General features: G+C 39.7%; 1 protein-coding gene across 1 annotated transcript in view; it reads right to left on the reverse strand.

Moving 5' to 3' along the window:
* Nucleotides 1–18,787, reverse strand: part of ZRANB3 (zinc finger RANBP2-type containing 3) — a 268,716-nt gene extending 249,929 nt beyond the window's left edge. The window contains exon 1 of the mRNA XM_082840638.1: nt 18,758–18,787. The gene's annotated coding sequence lies outside the window, so the exon portion shown is untranslated. The remainder of the gene's footprint in view (nt 1–18,757) is intronic.
* Between the last annotated feature and the right edge of the window lie 945 nt (nt 18,788–19,732).

Raw genomic sequence — 19,732 nt, forward strand, 5'->3', positions numbered from 1 at the left:
TGTCTAATTATTTTAAAAGCAAGGACAGGCAGGTGGGGTTGGAATGAATTGGGAGACTGGGATTGACATATATACACTAATATGTAAAAAATAGATAACTAATAAGAACCTGCTGGAGAGGGCAGACAACAGAAGCAAGAAAAACTACAACTCTGCAGCCTGTGGAAGGAAAACCACATTCACAGAAAGACAGACAAAATAAACAGGCAGGGGACTTTGTACCAGATGAAGGAACAAGATAAAACCATTGAAAAACAACTAAATGAAATAGAGATAGGCAACCTTCCAGAAAGAGTTCAGAATAACGATAGTGAAGATGATCCAGGACCTCAGACAAAGAATGGAGGCAAAGATCGAGAAGATGCTAGAAATGTTTAACAAAGACCTAGAAGGATTAAAGAACAAACACCTAGAAGAATTAAAGAACAAACAAACAGAGATGAACAATAAAATAACTGAAATGAAAACTACACTAGAAGGAATCAATAGCAGAATAACTGAGGCAGAAGAACAGATAAGTGACCTGGAAGACAGAATGGTGGAATTCACTGTTGCGTAACAGAATAATGGAAAAAGAATGAAAAGAAATGAAGACAGCCTAAGAGACCTCTGGGACAACATTAAATGCAAAAACATTCGCATTATAGGGGTCCCAGAAGAAGAGAGAGAGAGAAAGGACCAGAGAAAATATGGGAACAGATTATAGTCGAAAACTTCCCTAACATGGGAAAGGAAATAGCCACCCAGGTCCAAGAAGTGCAGAGAGTCCCAGGCAGGATAAACCCAAGGAGAAACACACCGAGACACACAGTAATCAAACTGACAAAAATTAAAGACAAAGAAAAATTACTGAAAGCAACAAGGGAAAAATGACAACATACAAGGGGACTCCCATAAGGTAACAACTGATTACTCAGCAGAAACTCAACAAGCCAGAAGGGAGTGGCATGATATATTTAAAGTGATGAAAGGGAAGAACCTACAACCAAGATTACTCTACCCAGCAAGGATCTCATTCAGATTCGATGGAGAAATCAAAAGCTTTACAGACGATCAAAAGCTAAGAGAATTCAGCACCACCAAACCAGCTCTACGAAAAATGATAAAAGAACTTCTCTAAGTGGGAAACACAAAAGAAGAAAAGGACCTACAATAACAAACCAATAACAAGAAAATGGTAATAGGAACATACATGTCTCAAGTGAACACGGAACATTCTCCAGGATAGATCACATCTTGGGTCACAAATCAAGCCTTGGTAAATTTAAGAAAACTGAAATTATGTCAAGAATCTTTTCCAACCACAACACTATGAGATTAGAAATCAAAAAGATGGAAAAAGACGGAAAAAAACACAAACACATGGAGGCTAAACAATACGTTACTAAATAACCAAGAGATCACTGAAGAAATGAAAGAGGAAATCAAAAAATACCTAGAGACAAATTACGATGAAAACGCGATGATCCAAAAACTATGGGATGCAGCAAAAGCAGTTGTAAGAGGGAAGTTTATAGCAATGAAAGGCTACCTCAAGAAACAATAAAAATCTCAAACAAATAATATAAACTTACACCTAAAGGAACTAGAGAAAGAAGAACAAACAAAACCCAAAGTTAGTAGAAGGAAAGAAATCATAAAGATCAGAGCAGAAATAAATGAAATAGAAACAAAAAAACCAATAGCAAAGATAAATAAAACTAAAAGCTGGTTCTTTGAGAAGATAAACAAAATTGATAAACCTTTAGCCAGACTCATCAAGAAAAAGAGGGATAGGACTCAAAACAATAAAACTAGAAATGAAAAAGGAGAAGTTACAACAGAGACCGCAGAAATACAAAGCATCATATAAGACAAGCAACTCTATGCCAATAAAATGGAGAACCTGGAAGAAATGGACAAATTCTTAAAAAGGTATAACCTTCCAAGACTGAACCAGGAGGAAGTAGAAAATATGAACAGACCAATCACAAGTAATGAAATTCAAACTGTGATTAAACATCTTCCAACAGAGGGAGTTTCAAGATGGCGGAAGAGTAAGGCTTGGAGATCACCTTCCTCCCCCAAAATACGTCAGAAATATATCTACTGTGGAACAACTCCTACAGAACACCTACTGAACACTGATATAGACCTCAGACCTCCCAAAAGGCAAGAAACTCCCCACGTACCTGGGTAGAGCAAAAGAAAAAAGAAAAAACAGAGACAAAAGAATAGGGAAGGAACCTGCACCAATGGGAGGGAGCTGTGAAGGAGGAAAGGTTTCCACACACTAGGAAGCCCCTTCGTGGGCGGAGACTGCGGGAGGGTGGAGGGGGGAAGCTTCGGAGCCATGGAGGAGAGCGCAGCAACAGGGGTGCGGAGGGCAAAGCGGAGTGATTCCCACACAGAGGATCAGTGCTGACCAGCACTCACCAACCCAAGAGGCTTGTCTGCTCACCCGCCAGGGCGGGCGGGGGCTGGGAGCTGAGGCTCGGGCTTCAGAGGTCAGATCCCAGGGAGAAGACTGAGCTTGGCTACATGAACACAGCCTGAAGGGGGCCAGTGCACCAGAGCTACCCGGGAGGGAGTCCGGGAAAAGGTTTGGAACTGCCGAAGAGGCAAGAGACTTCTTCCTGCCTCTTTGTTTCCTGGTGTGCGAGGAGAGGGGATTAAGAGCGCTGCTTAAAGGAGCTCCAGAGATGGGCAAGAGCTGCAGCTATCAGCACGGACCCCAGAGATGGGCATGAGATGCTAAGGCTGCTGCAGCCGCCACTAAGGAGCACCTGCAAGCACAGGTCACTATCCACACCTCTACCACCACTCCCGGGAGCCTATGCAGCCCACCACCGCCAGGGTCCCGTGATGCAGGGACAACTTCCCCGGGAGAACACAGGGCACGCCTCAGGCTGGTGCAACGCCACGCCAGCCTCTGCTGACGCAGGCTCGACCAGAAATCCGTACCTCTCCCTCCCACCGGCCTGAGTGAGCCAGAGCCTCTGAATGAGCTGCTCCTTTAACCCCATCCTGTCTGAGCAAAGAACAGATGACCTCAGGCGACCTACACGCAGAGGCGGGGCCAAATCTAAAGCTGAACCCCGGGAGCTGTGCGAACAAAGAAGAGAAAGGGAAATCTCTCCCAGCAGCCTCAGAAGCAGCGGATTAAATCTCCACAATCAACTTGATGTATCCTGCATCTGTGGAATACCTGAATAGACAACGAATCATCCCAAATTGAGGAGGTGGACTTTGGGAGCAACGATCTATATATTTATTTCCCTTTTTCTCTTTTTATGAGTGTGTATGTGTATGACTCTGTGTGTGATATTGTCTGTATAGCTTTGCTTCTACCATTTGCCCTGGGTTCTGTCTGTCCTTTTTTGTTTGTTTGTTTGGGTTTTTTTAAGTATAGTTTTTAGCATTTGTTATCATTGGTGGATTTGGTTTTTGGTTTGGTTGCTCTCTTCTTTCTTTCTTTCTTTAATTACTTAAAAAAATTTTTTAATCATTTTTTTTCTTTTTAATTTTAACTTTATTTTACTTTATTTTATTTCATTTTATTTTATCTTCCTCTTTCTTTCTTTCTTTTTTCCCTTTTATTCTCAGCCGTGTGGAGGACAGGGTCTTGGTGCTCCAGCCAGGCGTCAGGGCTGTGCCTGAGGTAGGAAAGCCAAATTCAGGACACTGGTCCACAAGAGACCTCCCAGCTCCACGTAATATCAAGCGATGAAAATCTTCCAGAGATCTCTATCTCAACGCCAAGATCCAGCTCCACTCAACAACCAGCAAGTTACAGTGCAGGACACCCTATGTCAAACAACTAGCAAGAAAGGAACACAACCCCATCCATTAGCAGAAAGGCTGCCTAAAATCATAATAAGGCCACAGACACCCCAAAACACACCACCACACATGGAGCTGCCCACCAGAAAGACAAGGTCCAGCCTCATCCAGCAGAACACAGGCACTGGTGCCCTCCACCAGGAAGCCTACACAATCCACTGAACCAACCTTAGCCACTAGGGACAGACACCAAAAAGAACGGGAACTATGAACCTGCAGCCTGCAAAAAGGAAACCCCAAACACAGTAAGTTAAGCAAAATGAGAAGACAGAGAAACACACAGCAGATGAAGGAGCAAGGAAAAAACCCACCAGACCTAACAAGTGAAGAGGAATTAGGCAGTCTACCTGAAAAAGAATTCAGAATAATTATAGTAAAGATGATCCAAAATCTTGGAAATAGAATGGAGAATATACAAGAAACGTTTAACAAGGACCTAGAAAAACTAAAGAGAAAACAAACAGTGATGAACAAAACAATGAATGAAATTAAACATTCTCTAGAAGGGATCAATAGCAGAATAACTGAGGCAGAAGAACGGGTAAGTGACCTGGAAGATAAAACAGTGGAAATAACTACTGCAGAGCAGAATAAAGAAAAAAGAATGAAAAGAACTGAGGACATTCTCAGAGACATCTGGGACAACATTAAACGCACCAACATTTGAATTATAGGGGTCCCAGAAGAAAAAGAGAAAAAGAAACGGACTGAGAAAATATTTGAAGAAATTATAGTTGAAAACTTTTCTAATATGGGAAACGAAATAGTTAATCAAGTCCAGGAAGCACAGAGTCCCATACAGGATAAATCCAAGGAGAAACACGCTAAGACATATTAATCAAACTATCAAAAATTAAATACAAAGAAAAAATATTAAAAGCAGCAAGGGAAAAACAACAAATGACACACAAGGGAATCCCCATAGGTTAACAGCTGATCTTTCAGCAGAAACGCTGCAAGCCAGAAGGGAGTGGCAGGACATATTTAAAGTGATGAAAGGGAAAAACCTACAATCAAGATTACTCTACCCAGCAAGGATCTCATTCAGATTTGATGGGGAAATTAAAATCTTTACAGACAAGCAAAAGCTAAGAGAATTAAGCACCAACAAACCAGCTTTACAACAAATGCTAAAGGCACTTCTCTAGGCAGGAAACACAAGAGAAGGAAAAGACCTACAATAACAAACCCAAAACAATTAAGAAAATGGTAATAGGAACATACATATCGATAATTACCTTAAATGTAAATGGATTAAATGCTCCAAGCAAAAGACATTGACTGGCTGAATGGATAGAAAAACAAAACCCGTATATATGCTGTCTAAAAGAGACCACCACAGACCTAGGGACACATACAGCCTGAAAGTGAGGGGGTGCAAAACGATATTCCATGCAAATGGAAACCAAAAGAAAGCTGGAGTAGCAATTCTCACATCAGACAAAATAGGCTTTAAAACAAAGACTATTACAAGAGACAAAAAAGGACACTACATAATGATATAGGGATCAATCCAAGAAGAAGATATAACAATTGTAAATATTTATGCACACAAAATAGGATCACCTCAATACATAAGGCAAATACCAACAGCCACAGAAGGGGAAACTGACAGTAACACAATCATAGTAGGGGACTTTTAACATCCCACTTTCACCAATGGACAGATCATCCAAAATGAAAATAAATAAGGAAACACAAACTTTAAATGATACATTAAACAAGATGGACTTAATTGATATTTATAAGACATTCCATCCAAAAATAACAGAATACACATTCTTCTCGAGTGTTCATGAAACATTCTCCAGGATAGATCATATCTTGGGTCACAAATAAAGCTTTGGGTAAATTTAAGAAAATTGAAATCATATCAAGTATCTTTTCCAAGTACAACACTATAAGACTAGATATCAATTACAGGAAAAAATCTGTAAAAAATACAAACACATGGAGGCTAAACAATACACTACTTAATAACCAAGAGATCACTGAAGAAATCAAAGAGGAAATCAAAAAATACCTAGAAACAAATGATAATGAAAACAGGATGACCCAAAACCTATGGGATGCAGCAAAAGCAGTTCTAAGAGGGAAGTTTATAGCAATACAATCCTACCTTAAAAAACAAGGAACATCTCAAACAACCTAAACTTACACCTAAAGCAATTAAAGAAAGAAGAACAAAAAAACCCCAAAGTTAGCAGAAGGAAAAAAATCATAAAGATCAGATTAGAAATAAATGAAAAGGAAATTAAGGAAACGATACCAACGTTCAATAAAACTAAAAGCTGGTTCTTTGAGAAGATAAACAAAATGATAAACCATTAGCCAGATTCATCAAGAAAAAAAGGGAGAAGACTCAAATCAATAGAATTAGATATGAAAAAGGAGAAGTAACAACTGACACTGCAGAAATACAAAGGATCATGAGAGATTACTATAAGCAACTATATGCCAATAAAATGGACAACCTGGAAAAAATGGACAAATTCTTAGAAATGCACAACCTTCCGAGACTGAACCAGGAAGAAACAGAAAATAGGAACAGACCAATCACAAGCACTGAAATTGAAATTGTGATTAAAAATCTTCCAACAAACAAAAGCCCAGGACCAGATGGCTTCACAGGTGAATTCTATCAAACACTTAGAGAAGAACTAACACCTATCCTTCTCAAACTCTTCCAAAAGATAGCAGAGGGAGGAACACTCCCAAACTCATTCTACGAGGCCACCATCACCCTGATACCAAAACGAGACAAAGACATCACAAAGAAAGAAAACTACAGGCCAATAACACTGATGAACATAGATGCAAAAATCTTCAACAAAATATTAGCAAACAGAATCCAAAAGCACGTTACAAGGATGATACACCATGATCAAGTGGGGTTTATCCCAGGAATGCACGGATTCTTCAATATACGCAAATCAATCAATGTGATACACCATATTAACAAATTGAAGGAGAAAAACCATATGATCATCTCAATAGATGCAGAAAAAGCTTTCGACAAAATTCAACACCCATTTATGATAAAAACCCTCCAGAGTGTAGGCATAGAGGGAACTTTCCTCAACATAATAAAGGCCATATATGACAAACCCACAGCCAACATCGTCCTCAATGGTGAAAAACTGAAACCACTTCCACTAAGATCAGGAACAAGACAAGGTTGCCCACTCACCACTATTATTCAACATCGTTTTGGAAGTTTTAGCCACAGCTATCGGTGAAGAAAGAGAAATAAAAAGAATCCAAATCGGAAAAGAAGAAGTAAAGCTGTCACTGTCTGCAGATGACATGATACTATACATAGAAAATCCTAAAAATGCTACCAGAAAACTACCAGAGCTAATCAATGAATTTGGTAAAGTAGCAGGATACAAAATTAATGCACAGAAATCTCTTGCATTCCTATACATTAATGATGAAAAATCTGAAAATGAAATCAAGAAAACACTCCCATTTACCATTGCAACAAAAAGAATAAAATATCTAGGAATAAACCTACCTAAGGAAACAAAAGACCTATATGCAGAAAATTATAAGACACTGATGAAAGAAATTAAAGATGATACAAATAGATGGAGAGATATACCATGTTCTTGGATTGGAAGAATCAACATTGTGAAAATGACTCTACTACCCAAAGCAATCTACAGATTCAATGCAATCCCTATCAAACTACCACTGGCATTTTTCACAGAACTAGAACAAAAAATTTCACATTTGTCTGGAAACACAAAAGACCCCGAATAGCCAAAGCAATCTTGAGAAAGAAAAACGGACCTGGAGGAATCAGGCTCCCTGACTTCAGACTATACTACAAAGCTATGGGAAGCAAAACAATATGGTACTGGCACAAAAACAGAAAGATAGATCAATGGAACAGGATAGAAAGCACAGAGATAAACGCATGCATCTATGGTCATCTAATCTATGACAAAGTAGGCAAGGATATATGATGGAGAAAAGACAGTCTCTTCAATAAGTGGTGCTGGGAAAACTGGACAGGTACATGTAAAAGAATGAAATTAGAACACTCCCTAACACCATACACAAAAATAAGCTCAAAATGGATTAAAGACCTAAATGTAAGGCCAGAAACTATCAAACTCTTAGAGGAAAACATAGGCAGAACCCTCTATGACATAAATCACAGCAAGATCCTTTTTGACCCACCTCCTAGAGAAATGGAAATAAAAATAAACAAATGGGACCTAATGAAACTTCAAAGCTTTTGCACAGCAAAGTAAAACATAAACAAGACCAAAAGACAACCCTCAGAATGGGAGAAAATATTTGCAAATGAAGCAACTGACAAAGGATTAATCTCCAAAATTTATAAGCAGCTCATGCAGCTCAATAACAAGAAACAAATAACCCAATCCAAAAATGGGCAGAAGACCTAAATAGACATTTCTCCAAAGAAGACATACAGACTGCCAACAAACATATGAAAGAATGCTCAACATCATTAATTATTAGAGAAATGCAAATCAAAACGACAATGAGATATCATCTCACACCAGTCAGAATGGCCATCATCAAAAAATCTATAAACAATAAATGCTGGAGATGGTGTGGAGAAAAGGGAACTCTCCTGCACTGCTGGTGGGAATGTGGATTGGTACAGCCACTATGGAGAACAGTATGGAGGTTCCTTAAAAAACTACAAATAGAACTACCATATGACCCAGCAATCCCACTACTGGGCATATAACCTGAGAAAACCATAATTCAAAAAGACTCATGTACCAAAATGTTCATTGCAGCTCTATTTACAAAAGCCCGGAGATGGAAACAACTTAAATGTCCATCATCAGATGAATGGATAAAGAAGATGTGGCACATATATACAATGGAGTATTACTCAGCCATAAAAAGAAATGAAACTGAGCTATTTGTAATGAGGTGGATAGACCTAGAGTCTGTCATACAGAGTGAAGTAAGTCAGAAAGAGAAAGACAAATACCGTATGCTAACACATATATATGGAATTTAAGGAAAAAAATATGTCATGAAAAACCTAGGGGTAAGACAGGAATAAAGACACAGACCTACTAGAGAATGGACTTGAGGATATGGGGAGGGGGAAGGGTAAGCTGTGACAAAGCGAGAGAGAGGCATGGACATATATACACTACCAAACGTAAGGTAGATAGCTAGTGGGAAGCAGCAGCATAGAACAGGGAGATCAGCTCCCTGCTTTGTGACCGCCTGGAGGGGTGGGATAGGGAGGGTGGGAGGGAGGGAGACGCAAGAGGGAAGAGATATGGGAACATGTGTATATGTATAACTGATTCACTTTGTCATAAAGCAGAAACTAACACACCATTGTAAAGCAATTATACTCCAATAAAGATGTAAAAAAAAAAAATTGGATTAGAGACCTAAATGTAAGACCGGACACTATAAAACTCTTAGAGAAAAACATAGGAAGAACACTCTTTGACATAAATCACAGCAAGACCTTTTTTGACCCACCTCCTAGAGTAATGGAAATAAAAACAAAAGTAAACTAATGGGACCTAATGAAACTTAAAAGCTTTTGCAAAGCAAAGGAAACTACAAACAAGACCAAAAGACAGCCCTCAGAATGGGAGAAAATATTTGCAAACGAATCAACGGACAAAGGATTAATCTCCAAAATATATAAACAGCTCATGCAGCTCAATATTAAAAAAACAAACAACTCAATCCTAAAATGGGCAGAAGACCTAAATAGACATTTCTCCAAAGAAGACATAGAGATGGCCAAGAAGCACATGAAAACCTGCTCAACATCACTAATTATTAGAGAAATGCAAATCAAAACTACAATGAGGTATCACCTCACACCAGGTGAATGGGCATCATCAGAAAATCTACCAACAACAAATGCTGGAGAGGGTTTGGAGAATTGGGAACCCTCTTGCACTGTTGGTAGGATTGTAAATGGACACAGCCACTATGGAGCACCATATGGAGGTTCTTTAAAAAACTATAAATAGAATTACCATATGACCCAGCAATCCCAGTACTGGGCATATACCCATAGAAAACCATAATTCAAAAAGACACATGCACCCCAATGTTCATTGCAGCACTGTTTACAATAGCCAGGTCATGGAAGCAACCTAAATGCCCATCGACAGACAAATGGATAAAGAAAATGTGGTACATATATACAATGGAATATTACTCAGTCATAGAAAGGAATGAAATTGGGTCATTTGTAGAGACGTGGATGGATCTAGAGACTGTCATACAGAGTGAAGTAAGTCAGAAAGAGAAAAACAAATATCGTATATTAACGCATATATGTGGAACCTAGAAAAATGGTACAGATGAACCAGTTTGCAGGGAGAAACAGAGACACAGATGTGGAGAACAAACGTATGGACACCAAAGGGGCAAAGTGGCAGGGTGGGGGTGGTAGTGGTGGGATGAATTGGGAGATTGGGATTGACATATATACACTAATATGTATAAAAAACATAACTAATAAGAACGTGCTGTATGTAAAATAAATAAAATTAAATTTTAAAAAAAAGAATCTGCTGTATAGCACAGGGAACTCCACTTTGCTGTACAGTAGAAACTAACACAACATTGTTAAACAACTATACCTCGATTAAAAAATAAATAAATAAAAGGGAAAAAATAAAGAAGAAAAAGGCAAGGACCCTAGAGTCTTTCATGCTACAGGCAACTGTTTTTAGAATAATGATAAAACAACTCCCACTTATTGACTGATCTCTTTCTGTGAGGCAGTACACTAGGAAATTTTAGGAAATCTCCTGTAATTCCCAAAACAACTCAAAAAGATAAGTATCATTATCCTCACATTAAGGACAAGAAAATTGAGGTTCAAAGATATTAAATAAGTTATCACCAGTTAGTAACGTAAAAGTCTGAATTTTTGCTATTATGCAACACTGCCTCTTAAAATCACTCATTCAACAACTAATTATTGAGTATCTATTACGTACTAGGCATATAATAGGTATCACAGAGAGTACCAGGTAAACAAAGATGAATTTGTGTCATTGTAGCCTACCTTCCAGCTAAACCTAAGATGAAAATAAGAGTTATAAACAAATAATTGCAACACAAGGCAATAAGCACACGTGAAAGAAGTATGCATAAGAATACCACACATAAGTGGGAGTGTTGAATCCTCTAAGGTAGCAAGCAATCAAAGAAGGCTTCAGTTAGGAGAAAAAATGCTTGGAACATAGTACACCTTATTTAAATATCTGATGTAACTCTTAAATTGAAACTTGAAGGATGAATGGAGTTTGCCGGTGGAGAATCAAGGTAAGGATATTCTAGGGAGAAAGAAGCCATATTTCCAATACCACAGTTTCAGAAAATACTAAGCAGTTTAGTATAGCTAAAAAATAAGATGCTTTGTGATAAATGGTAAAGAAGTAAAAACAGGTCAGGTCAGGGAGGTTCTCATATGCCATGCTAAAAAGAGTTTGGACTTTAGTCTGTAAGAAATTGGGAGCCTTTTCCAGAGTTTAACCAAGTTGCTACTTTACAAAGATTACCTTGTCAAATTTGGAAGAATGGACAACCTTTTCGAAGGCTACCACAAATAGTCCAGGTAGTACAATTTATAATCTCTTTAGCTTCAGACTCCTACATCTAATTACCTACCTGACATTTTGAAAATCTCAAAGTGTTGGGCTGCACCTGGCAGGCCTACAAGGTCTGCACTTGCCCAGCTTTAAGACCGAAGAAAGAGCCTGGAGTCAGCAACAGAGGCATCAGTGGTTTAATGGATGGGGGAGTTTACATGTCTGAAGCAGGGTCCTGGAGCAATAGTCTGCAGTGCAAGGTGGGCAGGACAAGGTGGCAGTAATCGCTCCCAGGGGTTAGGGGAGATTACCAGTTATAGGGGAATTGATGCAGGTGGGGGCATTAGCTACCAAGGAAACCAGTCCCACTATTGGCATGCCCCTCACTGCCCCTTTGATAAGAACAATCACTAGCTGGGGCCTGGGGGAAATACTCACAGGAAGGTCAGTCAGGTGAGTTGAGTGTAGGTGAAGCATGCAGGGATGGAGCAGGGGACGTACAGAGAGCAAGAGAACAACCATCTTAAGTGGCCTGACCATACTTCTAGTGGCCTGACCATACATAGACACTTGTAGCCTAAATGTCCAAAACCAAAGTCTTGATTTCTCTATCAAATTGTGTGCTCCGTGACCAAATCTCTCAGTAACAGTGCAACCCTGCAAGTTACTCAAACCAGCAACCTGAGTTCATTCTTGATTTCTGCTTCTTAACCACCAAATTACATCCACTTATTATTAATTATTCCCCCAATATATCTCAAATCTATTCAGTTCTTTCCAGTTCCATTGCCATCACCAACCCCAAGCCATCAGTGCTCAACTGGAATACTGCAGTAGTTCCCAACTGGACTCTCCTACATTTTCCTTAATATCAATTCGTTTCCTTTAAGCACTTAACTGCGATTGGCAATTATTTTCATCTGTTTACTCCCTCCTATTAGAATGCCTTCATAATGTCAAGGACCACAAATGTCCTGTTTAACACTGTTTTACTTCAGTACTCTAGCATCAGCCAGGTCAACAGAAACAATATTAACAAAACCCTTTTTATTCTGGTTGAAAGTGATGTGTTTTAAAAGTAATTTGTCTTAATTAATGTTCCATTATAGAACCAAAGAATTATACTTTACAAACTTGAAATTTCTGTACATAGGAATGAGATTTATCGGAGATTAATATATTGAAAAAGTTACTTATTCTACTAAAAATAAAACAAACAAACAAAATCCAACATACACTTACTAAGTACCAGGCACTATTTCAGGTGTTTTACATATATTAAGTCATTTAAGCCTCATAATGGCCTATGACTTCTTTTATCTCAATTTTACAGATAAGGAAACAAAGACACCTGATAAAGTAATCTGCCTATGGTCACTCAAGTAGTACAAGGCAGAAAGCACAATTAAGCCTAGGCAGCCTGGATCCCATCCTCTTGACCATTATCTAATACCTCTCATAGTAGATGGTTAATATCTCTTGACCAAACAAACAACTGAGATAGAGAGGAAAGGAGAAGAGAAGAGGAATAGATTTAGGGGATATGATGAATTTGAAGTACTCTGAAAAGGCTATGAGGTACAGTGGAATAAGTAGCTATAAATAGAGATAAGAATCCAGAAGTCAGCAGGTCCTACAGAAAGCCACCTACAAAATGTTAGTCTCTGTATAAAAAGTGATTATATAATTTTTTTGTGTTTTTTTGCGGTATGCAGGCCTCTCATTGTTGTGGCCTCTCCCGTTGCGCAGCACAGGCTCCAGACGCGCAGGCTCAGCGGCCATGGCTCACAGGCCCAGCCTCTCTGCGGCATGTGGGATCCTCCTGGACCAGGGCATGAACCCGTGTCCCCTGCATCGGCAGGCGGACTCTCAACCACTGCGCCACCAGGGAAGCCCTAAAACATGATTATATAATTTAAAAAATTAGATGTGCTCTTAAACTGTCACCATTTACCTTCAACTCTGTAATAAAAACATGTTTTAACAAAGCACAGAATGCCTCATTGAACACTGACCGTACTAAGAAAAATTCTGTATTGCCTTTAAGTAGTATTTCATATCTATATAAAGTTAAATTTGTATTTTGTTAAAATATAAAAGTGCAGATATTGGAACTTCCCTGGTGGTGCAGTGGTTAAGACTCCTTGCTTCCACTGCAGGGGGAGCGGGTTTAATCCCTGGTTGGGGAACTAAATCTGGCAAGCTATGCGAAGCAGCCAAAAAATTTAAAAAATAAAAGTGCAGATGTTTGTTTTGTTTTGTTTCTTTCAGATGTTTCTTTTGTTTTCTTTTGTTTCTTTCAGATGTTTGTTTTTAATTTGACAAAATGACACCAAAATACAAGAAAATGTGACAAGGGACAAGACAATGTCTAAAAAAGTGGAAGCACACCACACATGCCAGATATCAAAACATACTATCAAGTTATAGAAATTAAGAAAATGGGTATGGTACAAGTCACAGAAAAGACAGAACAATGAAAGAGTAGAGAATCCAAACAAAACCAAGTGTATATATATTGTGAAACCAAATGTAACAACAAATAAAAATTATATATACATATTATGTTTTATTATCTACTTCTAATCATCATAAAGCTTTTTCTAAGCATCACAAATAATCTAGAAACCCTAAGGGAAAAGACGTAAATTTCGACACTAAAATAATTTACACTATGTCATAGAAAAACAGCATTAAAAAGTTAAAAAGACAAATTTCAAAATGAGAATAAAGGCAAAATACATGACAAGGAGTTAAAAACCTAGGAAGTAATTTCTTTTAAATTACTAAGGTACTATGATAGATAACAACAGTCTATTCAAAAGAGTAGACAACAGGGCTTCCCTGCTGGCGCAGTGGTTGGGAATCTGCCTGCCAATGCAGGGGACGCAGGTTCGAGCCCTGGTCTGGGAAGATCCCACATGCCGCGAAGCAACTAAGCCCGTGAGCCACAACTACTGAGCCTGCAAGTCTGGAGCCTGTGCTCCGCAACAGGAGAGGCCACGACAGTGAGAGGCCTGTGCACCGCGATGAAGAGTGGCCCCCGTTCGCTGCAACTGGAGAAAACCCTCGCACAGAAACGAAGACCCAACCCAGCCAAAAATAAATACATAAATAAATTTATTAAAAAAAAAGAGTAGACAACAATGGACAATATACACATAAAAGATGCTCAACATAAACAGAATTCAACTAGACAGAATTAAATAAATGAGGGATCACTTTTCACAATCATACTGGATAGAATAAAAGATGGGAAACAGGTGCTCTCACACACTGTTAGGAAAGAAAATAGGCATAACCTTTCTGTAGAGCAATTTAGGAATTACAGAGTATTGTATTAATAAATAACACTAAATAATACTATTTCTAAAAAGTTAGATTTAAGGGATAATCAGGCAAACATACAAAAATGGTGTTCATGACAGCATTGCTTTTAAAAGTTAATAATTGATCCAGCAATCCTACTTCTGGGTATACATACGTGTATATACATACCCAGAAGTATACATATACATGTACGTGTACATGTATATACATGTATATATCGGGACTTCCCTGGTGGCACAGTGGTTAAGAATCCGCCTGCCAATGCAGGAGACACAGGTTTGATTCCTGGTCTGGGAAGATCCCACATGCCACGGAGCAACTAAGCCTGTGTGCCACAGCTACTGAGTCTGCGCTCAAGAGCCTGTGAGCCACAACTACTGAGCCCTCGTGCCACAACTACTGAAGCCCGTGTGCCTAGAGCCCGTGCTCCGCAACAAGAGAAGCCACCACAACAAAAAGCCTGCACACCACAACGAAGAGTAGCTCCTTCTCGCCGCAACTAGAGAAAGCCCATGCACAGCAAAGGAGACCCAACGCAGCCAAAAGTAAGTAAATAATACGTGTATATATATATATATATATATATATACACACATATATATATATATACCCAGAAGTATACATACGTATATACATATATCCGAAAGAACACCTATATCCAAAAGAACTAAAAACATATCTTGAAGAGATATACGCACCCATTCACTGCAGCATTATTCACAATAGCCAAGAAGTGGAAGCAACCTAAATGTTCACTGGCAGATGAATGGATAAATAAAATATGGTGTATACAAACAATGGAATATTAATTCAGCCTTAAAAAAAAAAAGGAAGTCCTGTCATATGCCACAACATGAATGAACAATGAGGGCATGACGCTAAGTGAAATAACCCAGTCACAGAAGGACAAATACTACATGATTCCATTTATATGCGGCATCTAAAGTCAAACTCTTAGAAAACAGAAAGTAGAATGGTGGTTGCCAGGGGCTGCAGGAGGCAGGAAAAGAAAAGTTGTTGATCAACGAGTACAGAGTCTCAGTTTTGCAAGATGAAAAGGTTCCAGAGATCTGTTGCATGACAAGGTGCATATACTTAACACTACTGTTCTGTACGCTTACAATTGGTTAAGATGGTAAAGTTTATATAATTTTTAGCACAATCAAAAAAGAAGTTAATCAAAAATAATGTAAATATCCATCAGCTAGGAACTGGTTATGTTAGAAACATACAATGTAATACCAGAGAGCCATCAAAACTGATATTGAGGACTTCCCTGGTGGCACAGTGGTTAACAATCCGCCTGCCAATGCAGGCCCGTGCGCCACAACTACTGAGCCTGCGCTCTAGAGCCCGCGTGCCACAACTATTAAAGCCTGCACGCCTAGAGCCCGTGCTCTGCAACAAAAGAAGCCACCGCAATGAGAAGCCCGAGCACTGCAACGAAGAGTAGCCCCCATTCACCACAACTAGAGAAAGCCTGCACGCAGCAACGAAGACCCAACGCAGCTAAAAATAAATAAATAAAATATATAAATTTATTTTTTAAAAAGCTACTGATTTTCAGTCATATCCACAGCCTATTTTTGAGTCAAAAACAGTTTACAAAAAGAGCAAAGTAGGGGACTTCCCTGGTGGTCCAGCGGTTAAGACTCCACACTCACAATGCAGGGGACCCAGGTTCAATCCCTGGTCAGGGAACTAGATCCTGCAGGATGCAATGAAGATCCCTCACAAGGCAACGAAGATCCTGAATGCTGCAACTAAGACCCAGCGCAGCCAAAATAAATAAATATTTTTTTTAAAAAAGAGCAAAGTAGTATTATACTACTCATACACACGTCTGTACCTATTAGGGATCTGTAAGGATATTCAGCAAGATTTAATAGTCGTATCTTTAACAGGAATACAGATTACTTTCTTTTTTATATTTTCCTGTATTTTTAAATACAATGAGTATGTATTAGGTGATGCCAAAGGATAGCTCAAAAGAGGAAGTGACTGCCACCACTGGTTCCAGAATCCTAGGATGGAATTTCACATTTCTCACTATATGCCTGGCACATATTGGGGGATCAATAAATATTTGAGAGGCAGAAATCAGCAGTGGTTAAGAGCTCAGGAATGAGACAGATCTGGATATGAATCTCAGTTCCAAAATTTTCTAATCAAGGCCTTAAAGTCTTATTCAGGGTGGGGAGGGATAAACTGGGAGATCAGGATTGATATACATACCACTATATATAAAATAGATAACTAATAAGGACGTACTGTATAGCACAGGGAACTCTATTAAATACTCTGTAATGACGTATATGGGGAAAGAACCTAAAAAAGAGTGGATATATGTATATGTATGACTGATGCACTGTGCTATACGGTAGTAACAAACACAACATTTTAAATCAACTGTACCACAATAAAAATTTTTTTAAGTCTTATTGAACTTCACTGAACTCCAACTTCTTCAAGTATAAAACATCACAGAACAATACTTGCCCATTGCTGAAGGGAACATGTACTGAAAGCACTTAACACCATTCCTGGCTCAGAGGAAACACTCAATAAAATGATGGCCATTACTATTTATTGACTTGATTTACACTAGAAGCCCTCACGACAAAAAAAAATAAGCATTTATATAAGACTCTTCTGTTTAATTGTATGAAATTCCCAGCTGCATTAAAAAGCAAGAGTCAACACTTTCTTTGGTGGAACCAGAACACTGTGGCTGAAATGTATGATTACATTCCTATATCTAGAAGGATTACAACATAAAATTTACCATCTAGTTGATGCATAAACACAACTCATGAGTATAGGACACAGACTTATTAGTGCTTCAATTTAAAAAAAATAAAGAAAATATGCTTATTTCAGTCCACAAGTAGAAGGAAAAAGTAACTACAAAACATGACTAATGAAGATTTGACTTAGTTTAGAGAGAGATTACAAGAACAAGTAACACTACGATTCATTTTGTTTGGCCTGTTTTCCTCACTACTTTTGGACGAGGAGCCTGTCTTTCTGGCACTGCTCTCCCCGCAAAGTTTGGCATAGTGCCGAATACAGTATAAGTGCTCAATAAATATTTACAAGATGATTTCTAAGAGAAAGTCTTAGTGAAACCGCAGGGAAAATTGAGTTAGAATTTATCTGAGAAAGTCTCAGTCAAAATGATTGGCAAGAGTTTAAAATGAGAGCCATCAGGTTTGGGGAGGGAAGGCCTTTCCTGATAACACCTGCATCTCTTTTGTTCAATGAGTTTCCCAAACAACCTCAAACGGAACGTCCAACAGTAAAAACACACTCAACTTTGTCCCCCGAAGGCGGGGGGCATAAACCAGGGCCTAACGTGCTAGGCTTGTTAGGCTTTTGGCTCCAACGTCTTTCTAATGACCTGTGTTCATCGGTGTACTATAGTTGGCACCTATCGACACTTGTTTAATGTATGCTTTACATTAAAAACAAACAAACAAACAAAAGAATGGGACGATTCTCATCAATCATGAGCCCTTTTGTAGCGTTTCTCCTTCGAACCAGACTTTAGAAGTTGGTTTGTAAGAGTGGGAGGAGTTAGCTCAGAACTTCTGAACCGGTTCTTTTTAGTCAAACTGAAGACGTGAAGGTTTTAGAGGCACCCTCCACAAATATATGGGTGCAATCTAATCCTGAGCAACTCAAAAGACAAAAAAAGTGAGACTCGGGGAGTGAAGAGTGCGGTGGAGCATGGCATTCTGGACTTGGGAACTACCCTCCCCCCATCCCATTTCACCCACTCTTAATTAAAATGCAATTAAATTCCATTCAGCTATCTCTCACGTAAGAAACTACCAACTTGCCCGCCACGCCGCTCCCAGACGGCCACACCTGGTGTATTCGCTGCAGAATCTCCAACTCCCGCCACAGGTTTGGCCTGTGTCCGCCGCAAAGCGGAAGTCACTTCAAAGACACAAACTGAAAGTAAGAGAGTCTAAATACCAGGAATCTAAAACTCCTACGGCGTTCTTAGAAAACTCTTCCTCGACTACCTTTCGCTTGTAACCCTTCTCTCTTCTGCTAGGTTGGTGAAAAGGCTTCACCACAGCCCTGCGACTACTTCCCCGCCCCAAACTCCAAATCATTCAAAAGTTTGTCCTTTCTCATTGGCCAATGAGGCGGCGTGGGTACCGCCCAAGAACTACAATTCCCGTCAGGCCTCGCGGGAAGCAAACGGATGAGCTGAAATGGGCGGAGGCAAAGCACGCTGGGAACTGTAGTCGGCTGCAAGCCGAAGAGGGCAATCAGCCCGCCTTTCCTCGCTGAGGCTGGAGAACCAGGTGTTCGGCTTAGAGCCTGTTACTGCTGAGGGGAGGAGCCAAGTCCTTAAGCAGCAGTCCCCACTTCCCACCACATGGAGGACGAAAATTTTCCTTTACTCCTATAAAGCAATATAAATACTCCTTGAAAAAATATGTTTGTCTTTCCAATACCTCCAGGTCAGTAAAAACTTCCAGAACTCCCCCACCTCGGACTCCGACTCGTGGGAAAAGGTGGCTCTTTTACAAGTGGGCAAAATGGCTGTCCTCTTAGGTTTATCATTGGTTGTCCTTTGCGTCCTTCAAGGGCGGATACTTACAGCCGATTGGCTCTTTTTCCCTTGTGGGTGGAGAAAGACTTGTCCTGGCTCTCCCGCGGCCCGGGAGGAGATGAAGGGGTGGAGAGAAGGCAGCTTGTTCAGGCGTGATTGGATGATCCTCATGTCACTCCGAGGATGTACAACCTATGATTTGTCTACTGTCCCTCAAAGAGAACGAAGAGGCGGGGCTAGTGCGTGGTGGGAAGGGGCGGGATTTTGCCAGCCGTGGCTGCCGCTGGAGCCGGTGTCCGGGCTGGTGATGGGGTTAATTCCCTTTCGTAAGACTCTTACTTGCACCCACCCAGCCCCGCCGTCGCCCCGCCGCGCCGCGCTCCAACCGCCTCCTCCTTCTCCTCCTCCTCAGTAACGCGGGTAAGAGATGCCCTCC

The sequence above is a fragment of the Leucopleurus acutus genome (genome assembly GCF_964270905.1).
Source record: "Leucopleurus acutus genome assembly, chromosome: 6".
Classification (NCBI taxonomy): domain Eukaryota; kingdom Metazoa; phylum Chordata; class Mammalia; order Artiodactyla; family Delphinidae; genus Leucopleurus; species Leucopleurus acutus.